The sequence below is a fragment of the Pinus tabuliformis genome, chromosome 2_1, assembly GCF_031772625.1.
Source record: "Pinus tabuliformis cultivar Carrire ecotype Pingquan chromosome 2_1, CPIR1, whole genome shotgun sequence".
Classification (NCBI taxonomy): Eukaryota; Viridiplantae; Streptophyta; class Pinopsida; order Pinales; family Pinaceae; genus Pinus; species Pinus tabuliformis.
In genome coordinates, this window is record NC_142299.1 from 739,552,497 (window position 1) to 739,577,659 (window position 25,163).

Below are 25,163 nucleotides of genomic sequence, written 5' to 3' on the forward strand. Positions count from 1 at the left end.
CTTAGGGAACCACCTGTCCTCCGGTACCAAATTTCAACGCTCCCTCTTACCGAGAAAGGTGTTCCTCACCACACCCATCTTGTCTCTGAAGTAGGCATGCTTTCCCCGTGGTAAGGCTTTGGTAAGAATATCCGCAACCTGCTCATAAGTGGGAATATACTCAAGCTTCACAGCTCCCTTCTAAACATAGTCTCTAATGAAATGATATTTGATCCCGATATGCTTTGACTTGTCATGAAATACTGGATTCTCCGTAAGTTTAATGCAACTCTGATTATCACAGTAAATCACTGAAGGTCTCAACGGCTGACCAAATAAGCCAAACAACATCTTGCGAAGCCAGATGGCCTCACAACTAGCTAGACTGGCTACCATATACTCTGCTTCCGATGAACTCAATGCTACTAACTGTTGCTTCCGGCTGAACCAAGACACTACTGCCGAACCCAACCCAAAACAGCACCCTGAAGTGCTCTTCCTATCAGAAGCACAACCTGCCCAATCAGAATCAATATAACCTACCAATCTCACTCCATCCCCCTGCCTGTAGTCTAGACCATAATCCACTATCCCCTACAAGTACCGCAAAATGTGTTTTGCAGCGACCTTGTGAACCTGCCTAGGCTCACACATAAACTGACTCATCATGTTGACTGCAAAACAAATATCTGATCTAGTGTTGACCAAATACATCAAGGAACCAATCAGCTGCCTGTACAATGTGGGATCCACCAACTCGGAATCCGAAGCATGAAGCTTCTTCCAGTTGGTGATCATCGATGTCGACATGGGTTTACAATCCTCCATGTGGAATCTGTCAAGGATGTCCACAATATACTTCCCCTGCCCTAGGAAGAAATGCCCCTCCTCCTGCCACACCTCCAAACCCAAAAAGTAATGCATCAAGCCGATGTCGTTCATCTCAAACTCCGCCGCAAGCTCTCTCTTGCAGTGCTCTATGAGTCTCTCTGTACCTGTAATGACCAAGTCATCCACATACAGCACTAGAATGAGAGGCTCCTCACCTATCACAATATAGTAAAGGTTCGGATCTGCCTCACTCTTTGTGAAACCCATCCCCTGCAAGTATGTATCTATCCTAGAGTACCAAGCTCTGGGAGCTTGCTTCAGGCCATAAAGGGCCTTTTTCAGTCTGCACACATGGGACTCCTTCCCATGCACCTCAAATCCCTGTGGCTGCTCAATGTACACCTCCTCCTGTATGAAGCCATTGAGAAATGCAGTCTTCACATCCATCTGGTGGATCTTCCAACCCATCTCTGCTGCTATCGATATAATGGAGCGGATCGAAGTATATCGAGCCACGGGAGCGAAGGTCTCCTCATAATCAACTCCCTCTACCTGGGAGAACCCTCTAGCCACAAACCTCGCTTTGAATTTCTCAATGCTGCCATTTGCAGCATGCTTTACCTTGTAAAGCCATCTAGAAGTAACCACGAATTTGCCCTCAGGCCTCGGCACCACCTCCCAAACATCATTCTTCATGATAGAAGAATACTCCTCCTGCATGGCCTCTCTCCAGACCTGCTGGCTAGCTACCTCCTCATAGCTAGAAGGCTCAGAGTCAAGGATGTTGGTAGCCATTGCCATATAGCTACAAAACCTCTCAGGTGGTCTACTCTCTCTGACCGGCCTCTTAGGCTCAGCAACAGATGTGGCATCTCTCAAGGTGTCCTGAAGCCACTTGGGCTTCCTCTTCCCTGAGCACACTTCTCCCATTGGAGAATGAAACTCCTCCTCCTCATCATCATCAGGAGCCTGAACTCTTGACTGTCTGTCTGTTGTCCTCCTGCCTGCACCTGAACCTGTAGAAGCTGAGGTACCGTGTGAACTGTCCATCAGTGGACTCCCTAGTGAACTGCTCTGTGGACTGCTCTGCATGCTGCCCGAAGCACCACCCCTCTGGCTCGGCGAGCCACTGCTCACTGACGGACCTAACATCCTCATATATGTACCTCCGGATCCTCCTGATCCCTGCCCATTGGATCCCTGCGACTGACTCAACTGTTGCTGCAAAGGCCCTATCCTCCTCGAACTTCACATCCCGCCTGACAACAACTTTCCTTTATGTAGGAATGTAAATCCGAAAGGCCTTTGAGGTCTCATTGTAGCCCACAAAGATACCCTTCTCTGCGGTGGGCTCTAGTTTGGTCCTCTTCTCCTTGGGTATGTAGGAGTATGTAATGCACCCAAAGATACGAAGATGACCAATATCAGGCTTCTTCCCAGAAAAAGCCTCCTCTGGAGTCATGTGCCCCAAGGCACGATGCGGACTCCTATTCTGCAAATAAACAGCTATGTTGCAGGCCTCTGCCCACAAGAACAATGCAACCCCTGATCATGTAAGATGGCTTTGGCAGCCCCTCCGATGGATCTGTTCTTCCTCTCCGCAACCCTGTTCTGCTGGGGGTTGTAAGGAACAGTGAACTCCCTCCTAATGCCTGCCTCCGCACAATAGTCAACAAACTCTCCAAGGGTGTACTCTCCCCCATTGTCCGACCTCAGAGACTTGATCTTCCGACCTGTCTGTGTCTCCACAAGAGCTCTAAACTCCTGAAACCGCTTGAAAACCTCACTCTTGGTCTTCAAAAAATAAATCCAGGTCCTCCTGGAGTGATCATCAATGAATAAAACATAGTACTCATATCCACTCAAGGAAACATGAGACATCCGACCACTCACATCGGAATGAATCAAATCAAGTATCCCAGTCGCTCTGTTGTCACTGCTAGGAAAAGGGGATTTGGCAAACTTGCCCATCGCACATCCTCTGCAAGTATCAAAGTGATCAGTACTGAAATCTGGCACACCTGTAGTGATCTCCCGCAAGGTCCTCAAGGCTCCATGATACATATGCTCCATCCTGCGGTGCCAAATCTCACACAGCTCAGAACTACTAGCTCTGCTATCGGTACTACTGCTCAATGCCAAAAGGGGCTGGAATGCAAACTTGTACACCTTTGCATAGCGTACACCTATCACTCTAGCTGAATCAGCTGGAGTGCCCCTGGGATACATCAACACCTGTCCTCCCCTGAACAGTACCTCATATCCTCTGTCCTCCAAAGCTGAGACGGATATGAGGTTCTTCCTCATCCCTGGCACATAAAGAACATCTGACACCTTCAAGGGAGGTTTGGACTCCCTCTGAAATGTCAGTGTCCCCACACCGACTGCTCTAACAACTCTGTCATCACCGAGTACTACCTCTATATCAGTGCCACTCTCTGAAAGCTCTGAGAAGTACTCACGGACTCCTGTCATGTGACGTGAAGCCCCACTGTCCACATACCAGATACCCGAAGATGCTCCGTTAATCGAGGGAAAAGCATGCTCCCTCTGAACCTGTGTGGCAGGTGATCCTGCACTAGAGGACTCACACGCAGTGAACCCAAACTCCCAGTCAAAACGATCTGCAAAGTCCTCAACCTCTGCTGAAGCTGCCATGCTCTGGTCCTTCCCCTTCTTCTTCTTCTTCTCCGGACACAACTGCATAGTGTCCCATCTTTTGACAATTCCAGCACTTCACCTTGGAATAGTCCTTCTGTGCGTTACCCTGTTTACCTTTACCTTTGCCTTTGCCCCCACCATTGCTTGTGGAAGCCTGCTTCTTCCCTTTGCCTTTCTTGCCTCCTGCCAACAGTGCTACATCCTCATCCTGCTCAACTGGCTTGGCTGCCCCAAGCTGACCTTTCTTGATCTCTGTCTGAATGCAATCATCCCAAAACCTCTCCCATGTGGGAAGGGTCTCACGTGCACAAACCCCATCAGCAAAGTTCATCCATGAACGGGGGAGGCCATTCACTGCAATCCGCACCAACTCAGTGGGTGGAATGACCTCTCCAACTGCTGCCAACTCATCTCTCACATTAGTAATCTTTGTGAGATATCCAGCTGCACTATCATTACCCATCTTAATGGTCTTCAGCTTCTCCTTTAGGACCATTTTCCGGTTCTCATTGGTACTCTGGTAGAGATTGGACAATGTTGTCCACATCTCATGGGCATTTCTCTTTCCTCTCACATGAGGAATGCAATGGTCTTTGACTCCGTCTAGAATTAGTCTCTTACCCTTGTTGTTATTTCTATTATAAGCAGCCAACTGAGTAGCATCAGTAGGCACAACAACAGGGTTCTGTGTGGTATCCAGACTTCTGCCTCCTCAAAGATACTCTGCATTCTCTCCTTCCAAACGCTGTAATTGGTATGCCCATCCAACCTATCCTCCACCCTCAATCCCAATGACATCCTGCTGTCCTAAAACTGAAAAATAGCACTGCTGTAGTAAAGATAAAACTGTTGTTTGTGAAAAATCAGCGTGCTAGAATTTTCTGAGTGAAAAATCAGCAGGCTGTAATTTTCCTCCTTGCTGTCCCAAATTGCACTTCAACACTCAAGCTCTGATACCATGTAAAAATTTCTCATTTCCCACTTCAGTTTTCAGTTTCACCTTATTTCTCCAACATAGTTAAATGCCCTTTCCCATATCCATACATTCAACAACTGGAAAATAAATTTTGCTGAAAACACAAATTCTGGAAAAATTATAGAATGCTGAAAAATGCAAAAATAAATATCAGCACATACAAACAGCCATTCAACACATTTAAACATAGTGATTTTTGGTCAAGGTGACTCGGGAAAAACCCCCTACAACTCTTGGGGAAAACCAGTTCGAAAGCTCCTCCTTATTTCTGGAAAATGCTTTTTACAATGAGAGAAAATATTCAGCAAAAATCAGCAAGCAAACTTTCACAACTTATCTCGTTTTCCGTGCCTCACAGCCAACTGGAAAAACTTGCAAACAGCAAAACTGAACAGCAATAAATGTTGTACGGCCTCCTCGATTTTTGTGCCAAATTTCAGCATTAAATGTTGTTGTATGGCCTGCCTAGAAAAGCATGCAAGCTTCCATAAATGTTGTTGTACGGTTTCCTCAATTTCTGTGCAGAAAAAGCAGTAGTACAATGTACGGATTTCTGCCAAGAAATGTGTGCCAAGGTACAACCACTTGTTGTACGGCCTCCCTTGAAAAACGTGCCAGCAAATTTCAAACTTTCTGCTCCTCGATTTCTGTGCTAACTTGTTGTACGGCCTCCTTGGAATCTGAGCCAAAACTGTTGTACGGCCTTTCTAGAAAAACGTGCCCAAAACCTACCTTTCACTGTGTGCTAACTCAGTTGTACAGACTTGCTGGAATGCTGCATTGGAATGTGTGCCAAGCTGTTGCCTCCTTCTCCTCACTGTCCAGAAATATCCCTTGCTCTCTTGCTCTCCCTCTCTCAATCTGCTCATGAAAGAATGAATGACCTTTTCCTCCTTTCCCTCCTTTAATCTAACCCTAAGTGACTTTTGGGGAATCCCTAAATCCAATGGCTGAAATAGATTGAGATCTAGGGCTGAGATTAAATGCTCATTTAAATCTCACTTTCTATTTTTTAATTCACCCCACTTTAATAAAGACCCACTTAGTCATTTATTTCCAAAGTCACTTTTCCTTTCTAATTTTACATTGACTTTATTAAAGTCACTTTAAAATTAGACTTTAGTAACTTTATCACTTAAAGTCACTTTTAAATTAGATTTGACTTTATAAAAATTATAAAGTCACTTTAAGAGAAAAATTAAATTCTTTTGGACACTTTTCCCTAGGCCAAAGATCAAAGCCTTAGGGAACCACCTGTCCTCCGGTAACAAATTTCAACAGAAAAATATTATTTTTAAACATGGGTTTCATGCTCCATTTCATTAGTCAACTAGGTCAAGCATGCATTTCATGCTCCTAGGGTTTGTCAAGTCAAAAGAATATTTTTCTTAAGTCAATAGAGTCTTTATCATTTGTATAAGATCCTATTGGGCAAATTCTAAAATGTAAAAGATATTATTTTTTAGTCTAGAAAGTCAAATTTGACCTCCAAGACCAAGTTGGCCCTGCCACAAGAAGTCAACCCAATTTGAGATAATTCAACCCCATGAGAAGGCTATATAAAGGAAGCAAGTTCGATTCATTTGGACACACTTCTATAGTTCGATCTCAAGTAAGAAAAGAAGAGCAAGAGGAGTGAAAGTCAAAGGAGGAAGTCGAAGTGAAAGGAGAAACAATAATTCGACTTTTTGACATATTTCTCTCTCACACGTGTGAAATTAGGGTTTCTAGGAAACTGCTGCGAGGGCCGAGATTTCTAAAATCATTGCAGGTCCGAAATTCTGTGACTGGGGACCAAAAATCAAAGTTTGAAGTAGATTTGAAACGCTGGAGTTAAGTTGACTTTGACTCACTAAAGGAGATCTCTTGGAAGGCAGACGCGTGCAAAGAAACTAGGGTTTCTACAACGATTGCAAGGCTAAAGATTGCAAGCTGAATTATAGATTGAAATTGCAGGACCGAAAAGTTTGATTGAAGCAGAATCTTTGAAGTTTGACTTTCATTGACCTTGTTGACTTGAGTTTGTTTAAGGAAGCATTTCTTGGAGGGCTGACATGGTGCTTGGAGGTCTTGAGGTCTTAGATTTCTCATTTGAATTGATTCTATAAGAAGTGATTCTATTTGAAGTGATTCTTTCTGCATTTTCCCCTTTGGAGGGGTTTTGCCCTGGCTTGGAGCCTATATTTGTGTCCACTATCTTTTATGATCTTAATGGTTTATGTTGTTGATAATTGTTTGATGAAAAGAATCTAATAAAGAACAATAAGAAGCTAACTAAAGTTCACAACCAATTATTAAAGATAAGGAGAATTGTTTAAATAGTTGCCATACTTGATTCTCCAACAAAGGGCACAAGAATACTTCACACAAAACTCACTTTCAAATGTCTAGCTAGATCATGACCTTTAAACAAACACTTATAGTAGGGATTATTAGGTCAACAACCCTATTTGGGTGTTTCTTGCCCACAAGGGGAGTGACATGCCCCAAGTTAGGCCATCAATCCATAGGTGTGTGTGATAATGAGGGCAATGGAATGGGAGAGACTTCAAGACAAGCACCACAGCCATGAGACCAGCTAATGGAGGTCCAACATCTTGAGTGTACTGATGTGAGGGAGCAATTGTGGTGGCATCAATTGCCCCTTTCCTCGACCTACTTTTCCCACCCCTTTGGTGCACATTTTACTTTAATGTTTTTCCTTTATTTGGTGCATAGCTTAGGAGCACAAGCTTGCTTTTATGATTTTCCAATATCCCTTTAAGACGTAGCAATGTTTCGCTCATCAGGGTTGGAACTTTTAAGAGTTCCTTTCTTCAGATGAAGCATTAAATGCTTGAAAAACTCGCTAATGGCTAAAGAGGGGGTAGAGCTCATGCTAGGCTCTTTCCCATGCATTAAATAATGTTTGAGCCATCTTTTGCTTTTTGCATTTTCTTTCAATATGGCTTTATATGATTTTAGCTTTCTTTTAGTTGCATCAATGTTTGAGGCCATGTTTCCAAGGCCTAACTCAAAGATGTGGATGAAGGGTGCCAATCCCAATGACCAATGACTACCATCCTAAATAATAGAGATGGATAACCAAGAGAGATGGAATGTGGTAAATATGGATTACCTCGGACACGCAGCACTAATCAGCGCCTCCCTAATAGTGCCCTTCCTAAATCCTAAGGCCTCAAAGGTGGTCCTACTAGACTAGAGTCAAAGACTAACCTCCCAAGTAAAATATGGGAACAAGAATACATTCAATATTTGTCAATCATCAAGTTTTCCCCATGATCCATATTAACATGTCCATAACATTAAATGAAAGCACAACACTGCAAGAATGGTTTGAGAACCTATCGATAGATGACCCACCTTCCTTCAAGAAGAAATGCCAAATGGGAAAGATCTGACCGAAGCAATAGGTGGAGAATTCTAGCATAGTGATATATGTTGACCATCATGGGGTTGTTGGCTGGTTGGTTGTCAAATATGGAGAAAAAAATTCTCCTAGGGGTTATCTACATTTGGCAAGTAACAGGTTCCACCTAGGCAAAAGTGAAGCTATGCTTGTACTAAAAAATTTACTTAAGTGAAAGTATGGAAATGTTATGGAACATGGATGGAACTAGGAAAGCACTGGGAAAATAAACCACCATGCTAAAAGGCACTCACAACTAAGACACAAACTAACCATGCAACACAAAATGAAAGTGACTATAACATGACTATGTGATCTCCATGATGCACAGCGAACGTAGCCACCACCATTGATCCAACCTTTTAAAAATAATCTAAATTGTGTGATCAAAATCAAGTCTAATCCTCACATGATATATATAGTAACACGCAATAGCTTTTTCTTCCACCTTTAGTACCAACTAATATGCTTTTGCAACTAAACCATTGATGCATAACTTTCTCATCTTAAACGATGAATTTTATACCATTGGCATACCTCAAAACTTAAGTCATCAATATTCATCCTTCATCTTCAGCCCTAAGAGAAATTATATAAAACTCCTTTGTGTATTCCTCTACACTTTGGTCCTTTTGTCTCAAATTCTACAATTGCTTGAACAAATACCTATTTACAATCTACACGTAATTTTTTCTTGGATCTTCACAACCATCTTACTCCAACTACAAATCTTCTCTTTACCCTTTTCGTATTTGCTCTTTCTATACAAAATTCTACTATATTGATGCATGTCCATTCAACTTGGTGTTGGTGAATTCCATCCTCTAAGGGTCATTTGTCCTCTTTGTTGATTTGGGGTAGCGTCAAATGTGCTCTAGCCATGAAAATTGGTGGATAGACAAAAGCACATGAGATCTCCAAGACCCAGAAATGGTTTGGGCATATTCTAACCGGTTTGGGAGATATTAAAATAATTAATATTTTTAATGGAGTTCCTAAGTTTAAACTTAGGAAAAATAAAATATTAATGGATATTAATATAAAACTGGGTTAGAAGGTTCCAAAAGTCATGGATCAAACCAAATCTAATCTTAGCCATTCATTAGAGATTTAATCTCGGTCGTTGAACGACCAACGAGAAAAGTATAAGAGGAGGCTTGAGGGTCAGTTGGAGAATACACCAGAGTGATCAATTATTCATTTTGCTATAGCGGGATTGCTAAGCAAAGTTGAATCAGTGATCAACGGTGAGGGGCAGTGGGTACGAGGCAAAGAGGCAGGGACAATACTGGGAGACCAGCACAGAAGCAGAAAGCGCGAGAGCAGCAGCCATTTCAGGCTACGAAGAACCCGGCAGAGGCAGCGCAGAGCCCAAAGAGACAGCGTCATCCACGCAGAAGGTGGAGGGAGTGATGCATAGACTCCCAGAGGCTGCGCAGTGCCTCAAAGGGCTGACGCAGAGGCCACAAGGGCCAGCGCTGAGCTTCAGTTATGTTGGAAAGGGTTTTGTGGGACAGGTTTTCTAAATACCTGTTTCTGGATATAGAGGTATTGTTGCCGTGTATTTTTCTCTGTCGAGTGAGCTGGATTACGCAACCTGTTGTACTCAGATAGACTGCATAATAATATAACCCTCTGAATAGCTGCATTGGTTTTCTCGCATTGGGTTTTTCTGGGGACATTTGTCCAAAAATAACGATGTCACTTGTGTGCTTGTTTTCTTTCAATTGATGATCTGTAGACGTTGTGACTGTATTGTGTTTATTTCGGTATTTAATGTATTAAATAACTTGTTCGATTTTTAAACAAGTAGAAAAAATAAACCAGCAGAATACAGATTAATTTTCTAACGGATAGACTTAGAAAATTCAACACTCTCAAATTCGAATCCTTCCATTTCATTTAGCAAATCAATTATTGTATCTGCCTTCTGGGTCCCATTATAACAAGAAAATTCATCTCCATCTTCAACCTTACTCCTTCCTCTTTTGGTTCTAAGTCACTCACCTTGGCTTCTCTATCTTGTTGTCCGCTCTCTAACATATCTACTTTTCTTCTCACTTCTTATAATTCTCTATTCACTTTCATTCTTCCTCCTCTTCTCAGGACCTCCCTATATTGGAATTTCTAAGTTTAACCCGCTGGAAGTTCTTCCTGTACTATCTGATTTATTTCTTCCTACTTGTTCAATTACTTAACAAGCTTTTTACCATGTAAATACTGAAAATAAATACAAGTACAGTATCAACACATACAGATCATCAACTGAAAGTAAACAAGCACACAAGTGACACCGTTGTTTTTGGACTAATGTCCCCGGAAAAACCCAATGCAAGAAAATCAGTGCAGCTATTTAGAGGGTTTTTATTATTATGCAATTTCAGAATACAACTTGGGTGCCAAAAATGGCTCACCCAACAGAGAATGCCCTCAGCAGTAGTACCTCTCAGTCGGAGACAGATATTCCAACTAAATCACCGGATGAATGATCCCACAGAAACAATGGAGCTTCTGCTGCTCTGCATCACCCTATCCAGCTCTCCAACTCCACTCTGTCCCACGAAAAATCTCCCAGCGCTGCCTCTAGGCCCTGGGTCAGCCTCTCTGGCCCGGCATCAGTCTCTCTGGCCCGGCATCTGTCTCTCTGGCCCCTGCGTCTCACACGCTGGCCCTCTTTAGCTCTACGTAGCTCCTGGATGCCTCTGCATGGCCTCTAGCTGGCTCTGCATGGCCTCTAGCTGGCTCTACATGCCCTTTAACTGGCTCTGCGTCAACCTCACCTGGCTTCTGCGTTGATCCTCCTCGTACTAAGTCTGCCACTCTGCTATGTATTCACTGCCCCTCAGCAGCAACTCTGATCACTCACTCAATTTCCTCAGTAAACCTTGCCCCAAAAAATCGAGTTATTGATCTCTCTCGGTGTGTTCTCCAACTGACCCTCAAGCTTCCTCTTATATTTTTCTCGTTGGTCCATCAACTGTCGAGATTAAATCTCTAATCAGCGATTAAGATTAGATTTGGCTTGATCCATAACTTTTGGACCCTTCTAACCCAGCTTTATATTAATACCCGTTAATATGTTATTTTTCTTAAGTTTTGACTTAGAAACTCCATTAAAAGTATTAATTATTTTAATATCTCCCAAACCAGTTAGATTTTTCCCAAACCATTTCTGGGTCTTGGATATCTCATATGCTTTAGCCTCTCCACCAATTTTTGTGGCTAAAGCACATCCGATGCTACCCCAAATCAACATTCCCTCTTAGTGAGACTGTGCTCTAGTAATACTCCTCACTGAGTATCAACCTGATCATCCAGCATCGGTCCCTGTGCTGATGCTAAGCCTCCCCGCCCAACATCCTTTGCACTATTGCATCATGTACTGCTGCCCATGACCCCGCCACTGCTGCATCTATACGGAAGCTTCCTCTTCGTCTGTGTTGTTGCCCATGGCCCTGTGACTACCACTGCTACATCTGCGTTGCATCCCCTTCTCCTCACGCTGCATCGTGCTGCCCATAGCACTACCACTGCTAACTGTTGCACTGCAACCCAGTTACTGAGAAGGAAGTAACTAATCCACCCAACTCTGACATCCCTGTCAGGCTAGAGACTCTCCCGATGCTGAAGCTCCCTCTGTCACTGACAAGTGCTCCCTCTACTGACCTCTGCGCTACTGCAACAACTCCATGCATCTCGCATTGTTGCCTCACATTGTCCGGGACTCCTGCACTGTAGCACCCTTTGTCACTCCATCCACATCCGTCTCTACTAACATCCGCCAGTCCTGCTACTTCTCTTCGAGGCTCCCGTAGCAAGGTATAATCCAAGAGGTTGGGTACCTCAAGGATCCTGCCCCTCATTGTCTGTAGTCCGTCTAACTACAGCTCGATGTCTCCCCACTTCCTCTCAAGTGGTGCATGAGCACTCATGGCACAGTCGTCATCTGTCTCCACTTCTTTTTCCGCCCTCGCTGGCGCTGCCTTGGTCTTAGAAGCCTCTCCATTGCTCTTCTTCCTTGTAAGAACTGTGAACTATTTTAATAACTTTTCCTTATGAACAGAATAAGAAAAGAATAGATGCAGAGACAGTAAAGTTTTCGAAATTACAGATCATGATCCTGTAATAAAATTTCCTAAATTTTACAAATTTAATTAACAGAACAGAATCAATGAAAGTACTTACCTGTAGCCTTACGGTCGATGAAGCCTCAGTTGCTCCTGCTTCAGTTACCAAAAGACCGAAACCACCCAACCAAACTGAGCAGAACCTTGCTACTCAGTCCAATAAACTTCTCAAGCGAAGCCCACTGTTTCCCCTGTGCCCAGAAACCTCAGAACAAGTTAGGTCTTCCTGATCATCCACAGACTCTGTGTATCAGTTTTTCTCCTCCTCCTTTTCCCCCCTTTGCCTCCAACCGTCGCTTCCTTCTTATAAATTTCCATTACCGACATCCTCCATCATCATGTCTCAATTATTATACGTGTCGATTTTTTTATAAATCAAATCTGATTTGATTTTATCTGCATATCTTAATTTTGAATTAAAGTTTATTTATTAATTTTAATTTATTTAATTTTTAATTTAATTAATTTTATTTAATTCCATAAATATTACTTTACTATAAGTGGGTCATTACATACATCCCTCCTTCCGAAAACTTCGTCCCGAAGTTAGGGTTTATAAAATATATTAATGATTATTATGAGTATATAGGTCTTTATAGTACAAGTTGAATTTGTTTTCTTTATTATTTTTAATATTTTACAACTATAATATCCATGTTCTGTCTCAGTTGATTTTCAGCTATTCTATAATCATCCTATCCTTCCTAATCTCTTCCGCTCCCATCCTATCCGTCCTCTACCGGAGTATGTCATGGCGTCAGTTATACTGACCTAACCATTCATAAACTCCAAGGATGACAGCGTCGGCTATACCGACCTGATCCTTAGTAGGCATCCGGCAGTCATCATCACACGTCTAGGGGAGCGTGACTCGCACAGTCCTCCCATGACTCCAGGATTCGGAGGATAAACGGTGGGCAACACCTCCACCCCTCCCAGTAGAATCAGGGTTAACACCCTATCATGGAATCTCTTTGAGCCTTAATTGTTCTGAGGTTTCTGTCATCACGTGGTCATTTTGGTAACAGATATTATCTGCAATCATAAACACTTGTCCATGCATTTATAAAATGTGCATTAACATATTCAAAAACAAATAGCTTATGTATAATTTACACATGTCAACTACAGTATAACATACTTTGCCATATTCTATTCAAGTCATTGACTTTCATATTCAAAAGTAATTATTCTTTGATTCCTATCTCATCAATCATATTGATACGCATAAATAAAATAGAATTATCATATCTTAATTCCCATCAGAAGCAAAATCACTTAAATATCTTAAACTTTACTATGACAACTATAATTTAGTAAAATCAATATCATATTCCGTCTTGGTATCCACGTACCAATGGAATTTAAACAGATATTATGTCATAAAAATTTACGTTTATATATGATCTGTAATTTCGAAAACTTTACTGTCTCTGCATCTATTCTTTTCTTATTCTGTTCATAAGGAAAAGTTATTAAAATAGTTCACAGTTCTTATATTAAAATAGTTCACAGTTCTTACATTAAAATAGTTCACAATTCTTACATTCCTAGGACACTGGTTCGCATAGTGACCCAGTTCCCCACAATGGAAGCATTTGACCTTGGTGAGGTCCTTCTTCTTTCCCTTCTCCTACTTTCCCGCAGATGCAAGAGACGCGGCTTCATCTTCCTCCTTGATTCTGACCCATTTTCCGCTACTCCCTGCCTTGGTCACCCTTCTGATCTCTTCTTAACGAAGAGCCGCCCACAGTTCCTCCCAATCTGGAAGGCTCGTCTTGCCCAATACGCTCTGGACAAATACCTCCCAATCCTCTGAGATTGCGTCCAATGCGGTCCTCACCATCAGATCCTGATCCGACGTGGCCCCTATGGAAGTTAGCTGATCACGAATCTCCCATGACTCCAGGATTCGGAGGATAAACGATGGGCAACACCTCCACCCCTCCCAGTAGAATCAGGGTTAACACCCTATCATGGAATCTCTTTGAGCCTTAATTGTTCTGAGGTTTCTGCCATCACGTGGTCATTTTGGTAACAGATATTATCTGCAATCATAAACACTTGTCCATGCATTTATAAAATGTGCATTAACATATTCAAAAACAAATAGCTTATGTATAATTTACACATGTCAACTACAGTATAACATACTTTGCCATTTTCTATTCAAGTCATTGACTTTCATATTCAAAAGTAATTATTTTTTGATTCCTATCTCATCAATCATATTGATACGCATAAATAAAATAGAATTATCATATCTTAATTCCCATCAGAAGCAAAATCACTTAAATATCTTAAACTTTACTATGACAACTATAATTTAGTAAAATCAATATCATATTCCGTCTTGGTATCCACGTACCAATGGAATTTAAACAGATATTATGTCATAAAAATTTACGTTTATATATGATCTGTAATTTCGAAAACTTTACTGTCTCTGCATCTATTCTTTTCTTATTCTGTTCATAAGGAAAAGTTATTAAAATAGTTCACAGTTCTTATATTAAAATAGTTCACAGTTCTTACATTAAAATAGTTCACAGTTCTTACATTCCTAGGACACTGGTTCGCATAGTGACCCAGTTCCCCACAATGGAAGCATTTGACCTTGGTGAGGTCCTTCTTCTTTCCTTTCTCCTACTTTCCCGCAGATGCAAGAGACGCGGCTTCATCTTCCTCCTTCTTGATTATGACCCATTTTCCGCTACTCCCTGCCTTGGTCACCCTTCTGATCTCTTCTTAACGAAGAGCCGCCCACAGTTCCTCCCAATCTGGAAGGCTCGTCTTGCCCAATATGCTCTGGACAAATACCTCCCAATCCTCTGAGACTGCGTTCAATGCGGTCCTCACCATCAGTTCCTGATCCGGCGTGGCCCCTATGGAAGTTAGCTGATCACGGATCTCCTTCAATCCACTGAGGAAGACATCTATCTGCTCTCCCTTCTACATCTAGTATGACTGCAACTGATTTTCAAGTAACATCTTCCTCTACACGAAAGTATGCTGATACAATTTCTTCAAGGCCTCCCACATCTCATTTGTCATCTCCTTCTCGGCAATATGTGGCACCACATGATCCTTGACCCCATCAAGGATGATGCACTTTGCCCTAGCCATTGCCTCCTCATACTTCTCATTTTCAGCTAGGTCAACTGGGATTGCTATCGTTTTCAAGGCGAAGTGCTTGATGTGATACCTGTCTAGAATGGACAAGATCCTGGCCTTCCAGACTATGAAGTTGGAAGCTCCGTCTAGTCTATCCTGATCTCTCAGCCCATTCACTGCCATCTTGTTGCTCTTCTTCCGACTCCTCTAAGTCTCTTTACTTCCCTCCTGGAAGTCCTTGGTTCGACTCCCTCTGAGTCTCGATTTCCTTTCTGGAAATCCCTCCTCCTTGGTCTTGCCTTGTTAGGTACTGTTCTGACCACAGTACCCCACCAGCTTCGCTCCGCAAATTATCTGCAGCCCCCTATACCTCAGCAACTTGAAGAACTGAGCCTCTAGGCTCTGCGCAATCCCGGCACCAGCAAAATCTGCACCTCCTGGCCACAGCGTCAATCCTTCCTGGCTGAGAAAGATGACCGGGCACTACGTAGGTCAGGTCTGCTCCTCTCTGCCACTGCGCTGATCCTCCTCCTGGCTCGAACTGATGACACAGGCACTCTGCGTCACCCCTTCCTTGCTGCTTTCTGCTAGGAACAGCTTCTATCACTTGGGACAGTTGTTTTCTGCTGCTACTGCTCTGCTCGGCTGATGCCTTCAGTTATCCTATGATCTGCAACCATGCTTTGATACCATGTTGGAATTTCTAAGTTTAACCCGTTAGAAATTATTCCTGTACTATCTGATTTATTTCTTCCTAGTTATTCAATTACTTAACAAGTTTTTTACCATGTAAATACTGAAAATAAATACAAGTACAGTATCAACACATACAAAACATCAACTGAAAGTAAACAAGCACACAAGTGACACCGTTGTTTTTGGACTAATGTCCCCGGAAAAACCCAATGCAAGAAAATCGATGCAGCTATTCAGAGGGCTTTTATTATTATGCAGTTTCAGAATACAATCGGTGCAGCTATGCAGTTTCATAATACAACCTGGGTGCTAGAAATGGCTCACCCAACAGAGAAAGCCCTCGGCAGTAGTACCTCTCAGTCTGAGACAGATATTATGGCTAAATCACCGGATGAATGATCCCACAGCAACAATGCAACTTTTGCTGCTCTACGTCACTCTAATAGGGACTGTGTCACCCTATCTAGCTCTCCAGCTCCAGTCTGTCCCACGAAAAATTTCCCAGCGCTGCCTCTAGGCCCTGCGTTAGCCTCTGGCCCAGCGTCAGTCTCTCTGGCCCAGCGTCAACCTCTTTGGGCTCTGCGTCAGCCTCTGGAGCCTTTGTGTCTCACACGCTGGCCCTCTCTGGCTCTGCACAACTCCTAGCTGCCTCTATGTGGCCTCTAGCTGGCTCTACGTGGCCTCTAACTGGCTCTGCGTCAACCTCACCCAGCTTCTGCGCTGATCCTCTTAGTACTAACTCTACCTCTCTGCTATGTATTCACTACCCCTCAGCTGCAACTTTGATCACTCACTCAATTTCTTCAGCAAACCCTGCCCCAGGAAATCGAGTTCTTGATCTCTCTCGGTGTGTTCTCCAACTATCCCTCAAGCTTCCTCTTATACTTTTCTCGTTGGTCCATCAACGGCCAAGATTAAATCTCCAATCAATAGCTAAGATTAGATTTGGCTTGATCCATGACTTTTGGACCCTTCTAGCCCAGTTTTATATTAATACCCATTAATATTTTATTTTTCCTAAGTTTAGACTTAGGAACTCCATTGAAAATATTAATTATTTTAATATCTCCCAAACCGGTTAGATTCTGCCCAAACCATTTCTGCGTCTTGGAGATCTCATGTGCTTTAGCCTCTCCACCAATTTTCGTGGCTAGAGCACATTCGATGCTACCCCAAATCAACACCCTATTGTCTTACTTTAGCCTCTCTTGATTCTCTTTCTCAAATAGGGGAGCATCTTAGATCCAAATAACTATAGGACCATCATGATTGGGCATATTTTTGCCAAGCTTTATGCCTTTGTCATGAATATGAGGTTTTCAGATTGCTTGGAGAGGAACAAACAATATGTCAATGGGCAAGCAAGGCTCAAGAGAGATTATCACACTATAGATCACAGTGTTACACTTTATTAACAATGACAAGACTAGGCAATGCTCTTCCAACATCTTATGTTGCTTTGTGCAATTCTAAAAGACTTTTGCATGGAGGGTCTCTTTGTTTCAAAGGATTCATGATATTGGAATCCCCAAATCACTCATCACAACCATCATGAGGTTATATGAAATTGTTATTAATAGGCTTTGTAGATCTCGAGGCCTTTCTAATTTCCAAGGAGTATTGTTGGGGTTAAGTAAGGATGGCCCCTTTCACCAACCTTACTAGGGGCTTACATTAATGAGTTGGAGGCCCACCTCAATAAACACATGCATGTAGATGATGGCCACCTCCTACATCAAGTTTTGTTTGCCATCCTCTTGTTTGCCTATTACTCTTGCAAACATTTGTGACCAGATGGAGTTGATGGTAAACCTCAACAAAACTAAGGTTGAGGCCTTCAATATGTCAAAATGCTCTATCGTATTTTCATTGCTTTTACAAAGGAAGTGGAATTTGGATCACCTCAAATGAAGCTTATGTGAGCAGTGGGTATCCAATTCATTAGTCCTAGATTCAATTTGAGACCTACAACCCAACCACAACATAGTAAATGGTAAGAGTCTCTTTCCATCTTCAAGCACCAATGCTTCCACATTCACTTTCAAGTCATCTTGACTAAGATTCACCTCTTTGACTCTATCAATTGTTCTCTATGGGGTGGTGGTTTGAGGTCCAAGGTTATGACCTATTCATTGGGCACACATAAAGTGAATACAACCCTCATGATAGAAGATGAACCAATGCAAGTGGACTATCCCTCAAGCTATTATGCTAGCTAAGTTTGGTTCCCATCTAATGCACCTTGAGAGCATTTTCAAACTTTTTTCTTTCCTTCATAGGGTTAGCACCATGGAAAATTCAATGATAGTACATGAGAGATACCCTAAATCAATAATTTGCTCTTTAGTGGAGATCACCTCTACACTCTTGGGACAAAGACATGTCTAGTTATCAAAGGCTTCCTCCCTATTTCAATCCATCAACATTTTTAGAAAACACCTCCCCCCTTTTAGTGATTCTCTAGATGCTCTAGGTCACTTGCTCCCCCTTAAGCAAGAGATCAACAAGGTAAACAAGGAGGGCATTTATCAACATTGCATGCAGGTTACCTAGTTTTCTCCTTCCTAGATTCTTGTCCCTAAGATGGCCTTTTAATTAGATCATTTTCTACACTTAAAAAATGGTCTCATCATTTTCCAAAAGTATACTCAATGCATCACTAGTCTCATGGTCTCAAGTCCCCACTTGAAAATTTCAATGTTTGTTCCCATCAACTTAAAATTGAGCATTATCCTTGCTTCCTACAAGAGGAGAGGATTTCAGTTATGCCAGCTACAAGAGGTGGAATATGAAAAGCATTTCAATTTTAGGTGCACCATCTACTACAAGATTTCCAATAGATATTGCTACTTGTTCCAAGATTCAAAAATATCTCTCTCCACTTTCATCCAATCCTTGGACCAAAGATGTTTGGTTCTACACATGCATGAGGTGGTGGCTCTCGATCTATTGACCTTACATGTTTCCTCTAGATCCTGCCATGTCAAGTCAATCACCTCCTTATTCTAACCCACTTTTGTTCTAAATTGCAGACATGCATATCATCCAAACACTTATACAACAAGCAGCCAATCGATGATACCTTATGCAATGGATAGCTATAGGGTCAATCAAGTTACTATGAGGTCAAATAGTCGTACACACCCTCAACATGGACCAATTCAAAGATATAACTAGAACCAGACCCCCACTACAAGATTTCTCCTTTGGATTCAATTCCTAAGAGAATCTTTGCTTGTCGCACCCAAGCTCCTCGTAGGGTCACCCAACCAAGGCCTTCCATCCCCAAACTTTCTATTAACAACATCATTAGAAAGTGTCTTAGTGCCTTTGCAATGGTTGATGTGTTGGCAAGTACCTTTGTAATGTCCTAGAGTAATTTTTACCCTTAGGGCTACACGGTCATAAGATGAATTATACTAAATTTCACAGTGTTTCTCCAATTCTATGCAAAGACAAGATATAGTGCGTAACAATGTAATTATGCAATAACTCTTTCACAAAAATCTCACAACAGTCTCAGCATATCTACTACTCCTAGTGTATTACACCAACAGTCTAGTTTCTACAACAACAATGACTGTCTCTCGCAACAAAATGATTCTTCAATAACCAGTAAGTTAGGGATGACTTCCCAAGAAACATTCAACCAGTAATTTGCCAATATAGAATTGTTGAAAGTAGTGTTATTAGGACCGGACTGAACTAGTTTGAATCGCCCGATCCGACTATTTTGAGGCAAAACCCAGTTTGATCCAGTGACTTGCACCGTTTTTTTCCGGTTCGATATCGAACTAGCCATTTTCACTGAACTGGTCGGTTCAGAACTAGTTCGATAAAGCTGCATAGAACACAGCAAGGCCTGTTTTACTTTTTTCTTTTAATTTTGGCTTAGTTGGGCACTAGCCCATAATAGGTGCCTAATATTCAAGCCTGTGGCCCTACTATTGCTATGCAATTCATGGTAATATTAAATTCTTAAAGTAAAAGTGACATTCTCCTTTATCTTTCATTTTCATCCATTTACTTAAATTTTTAACATTACCATGAAATGACTCAAGATGTTTGAGAGTGGTTCCAACTTATGGAGAAAGTAGAATTTTAGATCTCACTAGAAATCTAGCAAACCTAACAGTTTTTCAGGATTTCAAATTGGGGAGATTACAATGTTTCCATTGGATCTTGTCCTATATGACAGTATTGAACTAGCATTTTATCAAAAGCACCAATCCCTCTATGTACCTTGATATTAGTGGCATTGATTGTTGAACTCCTCTATCATGATATTACTAAAAATGTACCCATCACTCAAACAAAATCATGAATTGACATGCTAAGCATTTTTTTTATCTTATTTTAATGCTTAGAGGGTGATATTGATGACAAAGATTACAATATAGGCAAATATTTTGATGATATGTAGGTATTTGTCGTAGCATGACTTTTTTTGGATGTTAGAGGTCATCCAGGTCTTGTTTTTTTTATGTATTTTCGGTTCAAAGATGGATTGTGCTCGATTTAATTTTTGGTTATGTGCACCCTTACATGCTCTATAAATGAGAACTTCTACTTATTTGTGTATAAATGGTTTGGATTCATATGGATTCACATGAATATATGTGGTTTTCATTAAAATTTGAATTTTTAATGTGTTTTTGGTTGACCGGTTTTTTACTTCGGTTTTTTTACCAATTCCAGTCTGGTTCTAAGTTTCTAACCAATTCTCGGTCTGAGAGGTCTACTAGTTCAATGATCAATCTGGTTATGATAGCATTCTTTGAAAGCACAAGTAGTTCATATAAGAAAATAGTTTACGAAATCCAATATTTATTGTAACCTAAGACTCTAAATCTAATACTAATGTATCAACCCTTACTCCTTATTCTATCTTTCCAGATCTGGTGAATGAACAAAAACCCTTATAGTATTTCAAGAGTGTTCTCTTGGCCACACTTCTTGCAGAGGATAGAATTCCTAGGTGAATTATTATTGGGTTGCTACTACAACTCTTACCCTTTGAATTATTATTATATAACTAATTGAATCACAAGGAAGCCTTTGTTTCCCTAGACCATTGTTGACCAATCACAGGGAAGCATTCGTTGCTCTAAATATTCGCCGACATTCACGGACTTTAATAGAAATTCTGATCCTCCTGCTGCCGTCGTCCTTGTTGCCCTACCTGTGGCCCTGTAGCCCTGTCCTGCGATTCAATCACAGGGTTACCTCACGACTCAACCTCCTTGCTCCTTCAACACTTTGTTGCTCCTGAAACAAGGCTTATTAACCACAGAGAAGGACACTTCTTTACATACTAAACGAGGACAGAGTTGCTTCAATTGTTGTGTTGTGCCAAAACAAGAAAGTTTTAAGACAATTTATTGAAGAAAGATGTCTGACTAGAGTGGAATCTTTCACTAATGAATTTAGATAAGACTAGCTAGGGTGGAATCTTTCACCACCAAAACTAGATAAAGAAAAGGAGTCTTAAAACCGTCAAAGCCTCAAGCTCAAGAAAATCAGAGATATTCCAATCCAAATAGACCATTGCCAAAATGAGTCCAACTCTCCTCTCTTTATAGATTCCCTCATGGGGTTTCTAAAATGTGAGGGGTTGCAATGCAACCTCCAGTTTGGCCTTCTTTGCCCCAACCGACCCAAAATTCATCCAATGTTTCCCCAAACATTTGGAAAATGAGATTTCCTCCTTTATCAAGACTATAGCCTATGGGGTTGGATAGGCTATTTCGTCCTCCCATGGTCAATTAATCCATAGGGGGCATTACAACTTCCTATTTCTAACCTAAACACATTATGTAAAGCTCTCTTTCTTTCTTTCATTTTTTCTTTCTCTTAGCCCTTTCTTTAATATGGGACCTTTTTAGTAAATTTTATCTTTTTTCTATTTTATTTCGCTTTAATAGTATTCTAGTGCACTCCCACAAACTACCATCTTTAAGTGTACTTCATAGACCCATTAACCTAATTTTTGGTCATTTGTTGGACATTAATAATATTATTTGTTTCATCATTTATACTTTAGAGCTTCTAAATCCCCTCTATTACCAAATGGCATCGTTACAGGTATAACATGCCCAAATCAACCAAATTTTCAAACTCTACAAACCATGTCGATGAACAACAACGAATAATGTTAAAACAAAGATCTATTCTACAAGCTTCAATAATCAATAATCACATAAATAGTGTACAAAATTAGAATACACACCCATAAGGAGACTTGACTACTCATAATATTTAACAGAAATATGAATACATGTACATATTTATAATCACATGTTGTAATGCCCTACTCGAGCTTAATGGCCAACTCCTACACACTGTAGACACACAAATCTATGTCCATTTTCTACGATAAGATGGCCTAACCAACCCAATCCTCTTGGTCACCATCCTATTTATTCTTACACTATTTGACCTGACTATCCAATTCCTTGGGTGACTCGCCATCTTCCCTCATGGTTGCAACTATTATACTAGTCCTTGGGCCTTCATGTTGCTTCATTTCATTTTCCTCAACCACTTCACCAATATCACCACTTACATGTGCATATCACTTCATCTTCCATGTGAAGACAACTTATTACCTCTCAACATGCACTTGAAGATATTCAAGTTCCTGAACAAAGTACAAGCCTAGAGGCATTTAGGAGGGTTTCCCACTACACCTCAACAACTCTTCCTCAGACTTTAGACCAGCTCTCCTCGAACACAGTGGGGGAAATCCCTACTACCTAGAAAGAATGTGTACAGTATAACTTAGAAATAAATGGGATGATGGATTCCTAGGACCAATGCCTATCAAATGGGTGACGGAGTCAAGATCAGTATTCAAGAGAGTACAAACAACATGCAAGATGGGGTAGTTCGTCCGTTACAAACATTCTCAAACTGACCATATGGATTTAACAATGTGAAAAAAATTAAAGGAGGGCCCTTCCAAAGATGCTCCTGACAACAAGTATAAAATCAACAAAGTTATCATGTGTAACCATGGAGTATTAAAGCGCAGCCACATATGAAACCATAAACAAAGTGGACAGAAATAAGAAGCCTTCTTTATAAAATATCAGCCAATGATACATTAGTCTTCACGAATGATTTTGCCACAAGATCAAGTGAGCCTAGGCCCTAGACATGCCACACATTCACCTTGAAACCCTAGGTAGGACAGCCCTCAAATAAGAGTGGACAGTCCCAACAAAGAAACTACAAAAGCAAAAAAACCTTTAATTAACAAAATGATTACAAGAAGATCAAGGGAGGGTTTCACCTCAAAATTAACGTCTTCTTCTTGGGGCAAAACTACCCTTCTACAAAGATTATTTCAGCAGATTTGTACAAGTAATTTTCAGCAATCAAATCAACCCAAGAAAAAGAAAAGAAGGATGAAGAACCTCACATTAGAATTCCCCTTCACTTCTTCCTCCCAAAAGATCTTCAACTAAGTGTGGAGGGGAACTCCCATAATTCCAACCATGCCCAGCAAATGAGAGCTCTCTCTTCCTTTCATAAAGCTCCTCCTCAAGCATTTTACAATAAAATATTATTGAGAAAATACAAAAGGCTCAATAGCATAAGGAAAACTCTAAAAGCCTACAGGGAAAAGTGCCACTCTAGAAACTTCCCATAAAATATTATTAGAAACCCCAATGGATTCCTCCTCCGTGTTTTCTTCTAATAGTTTTTGTAAAAACCTCCTAAAAGCCTCCATTAAAATATTCTTAGAAGTATCTACCATCTAGAACTCTTTACAAAAAATGACTTAAAATTCATATGAGACTTCTCTTGGTGTAGCAACCTTAAAATCTGCCATGATTTCTTCCCTGAGTCATGAATAGATGCCATTTGTCACCTCCTAAGCTAGGGCACTCCTAAAATATTCTTTGTTACAATGCAAGCCATCCATCTAGAAGTTTCTCCCTTTTCTTGTAAGTTTACAAAAGGTCCATATGGGAATCATGCCTCCAAATATGCAATTTTGCCTTGTGGAATATGAAATGCCTCAAAAGCTTCTCCTTAATGGAAGAATATGCATCAAAATATGTAGAAATAGCAAGATCCATCACTAACTACATGATATCATGGTCTTCTAGCCTCCTTAGGCGATAATACGACCCTTCAACTTCCCTCAACACTATCACCATCATGCACCCTTAATGTGCTTCACCATGCCAAGTGCTTCTCATACTCATGCACCTTAATCTATCATGCGCTTTTCTCACATTCCTATGAATGACATACTACACCTTCACTTCTATGTGGTTGCAACCCGTCTCCTGTCAAGCTTTCACCTAGCCCACCAAACTTCATTGGTTTTCTTGTGCTTTCCTCCATGCATAGCTTTTTCATGGATGCCCTACATCAAATAAGCTTCCGACATAGATTTTTCATAGATGCCCTAAATCAAAATAAGCTTCCCACATATAGTTTTATATACAAACTCTCACGTGACATCATTTATAGGACCTTGTACAATTATGGTGGTTTAACAAGCTAGCCATCATATTAATTAAATGTACGTCATGTGTTACTAACATTTAACATTTAATGTACAGTAACCAACACATATACAAACCGGTGTATACATATACCCAACAATTCTACCATGAAATGTGTTCAAATTATCCCCATAGTGAGTACAGGAAACAAACAGCAAATTGATAGTTTCTTTACTTTATTTTCCAGACAGAGCTAGATCAGAAGATTAAATTAAAACAAGCAATAGATAAATCAATCTAATTCAAATGCTAATGGAATTTCACCTAAACCAAGTATTGTTGGCAATTTATTTAATTTCCATGAAAACACATTGCCATGTATTTTGAAAAGACAAGAAAACATGAGGGTTCAGTAAACAGTAATCCAACTTACAGTTGGTGAAATGCAGGAGGAAACTTAACAACATCCTAGACCCATCTTAGCTTTGGATCTATCAAGCACTAAGAGGATCAAATCCTCCTCAGCACTTGCTATATTCAGGAATAAGATGGACCCAGGCTGGTTTTTTTTATTTTTATTTTGAAATTATATTTGACCAAAATTTAGCTAGCATCAGCAGTACACATGGACGTTACACATGTACCACTCAGCACATTAATCCTGTGCAGGTTAGCACAATAAAGCAAACCGAAAATACTTCGATTGAAGGAGTTTTAAAGTGACCTATAATCTATGTTAGAGAGATGTCTAGCCATTTCTTTATTGAGTGTCACATGAAAAAACACAGAAAACCTAAAAATTAAGACCAAATTTCAATTTCCTTATTACTTATGATCGAAGGCAGCTGAACATAAACAAAATACAAAATAGCTGGTTTTGCCTTGATTCACTATAGTTCTCGGTCCAA

The 25,163-nt window shown here is 40.8% G+C and overlaps 1 protein-coding gene across 3 annotated transcripts in view; it reads right to left on the reverse strand.

The window, feature by feature from the left end:
- The window catches only part of LOC149202706 (varicose-related protein-like), a 385,050-nt gene that overhangs the window by 358,560 nt on the left and 1,327 nt on the right, over positions 1-25,163 (reverse strand). The window lies entirely within an intron of this gene.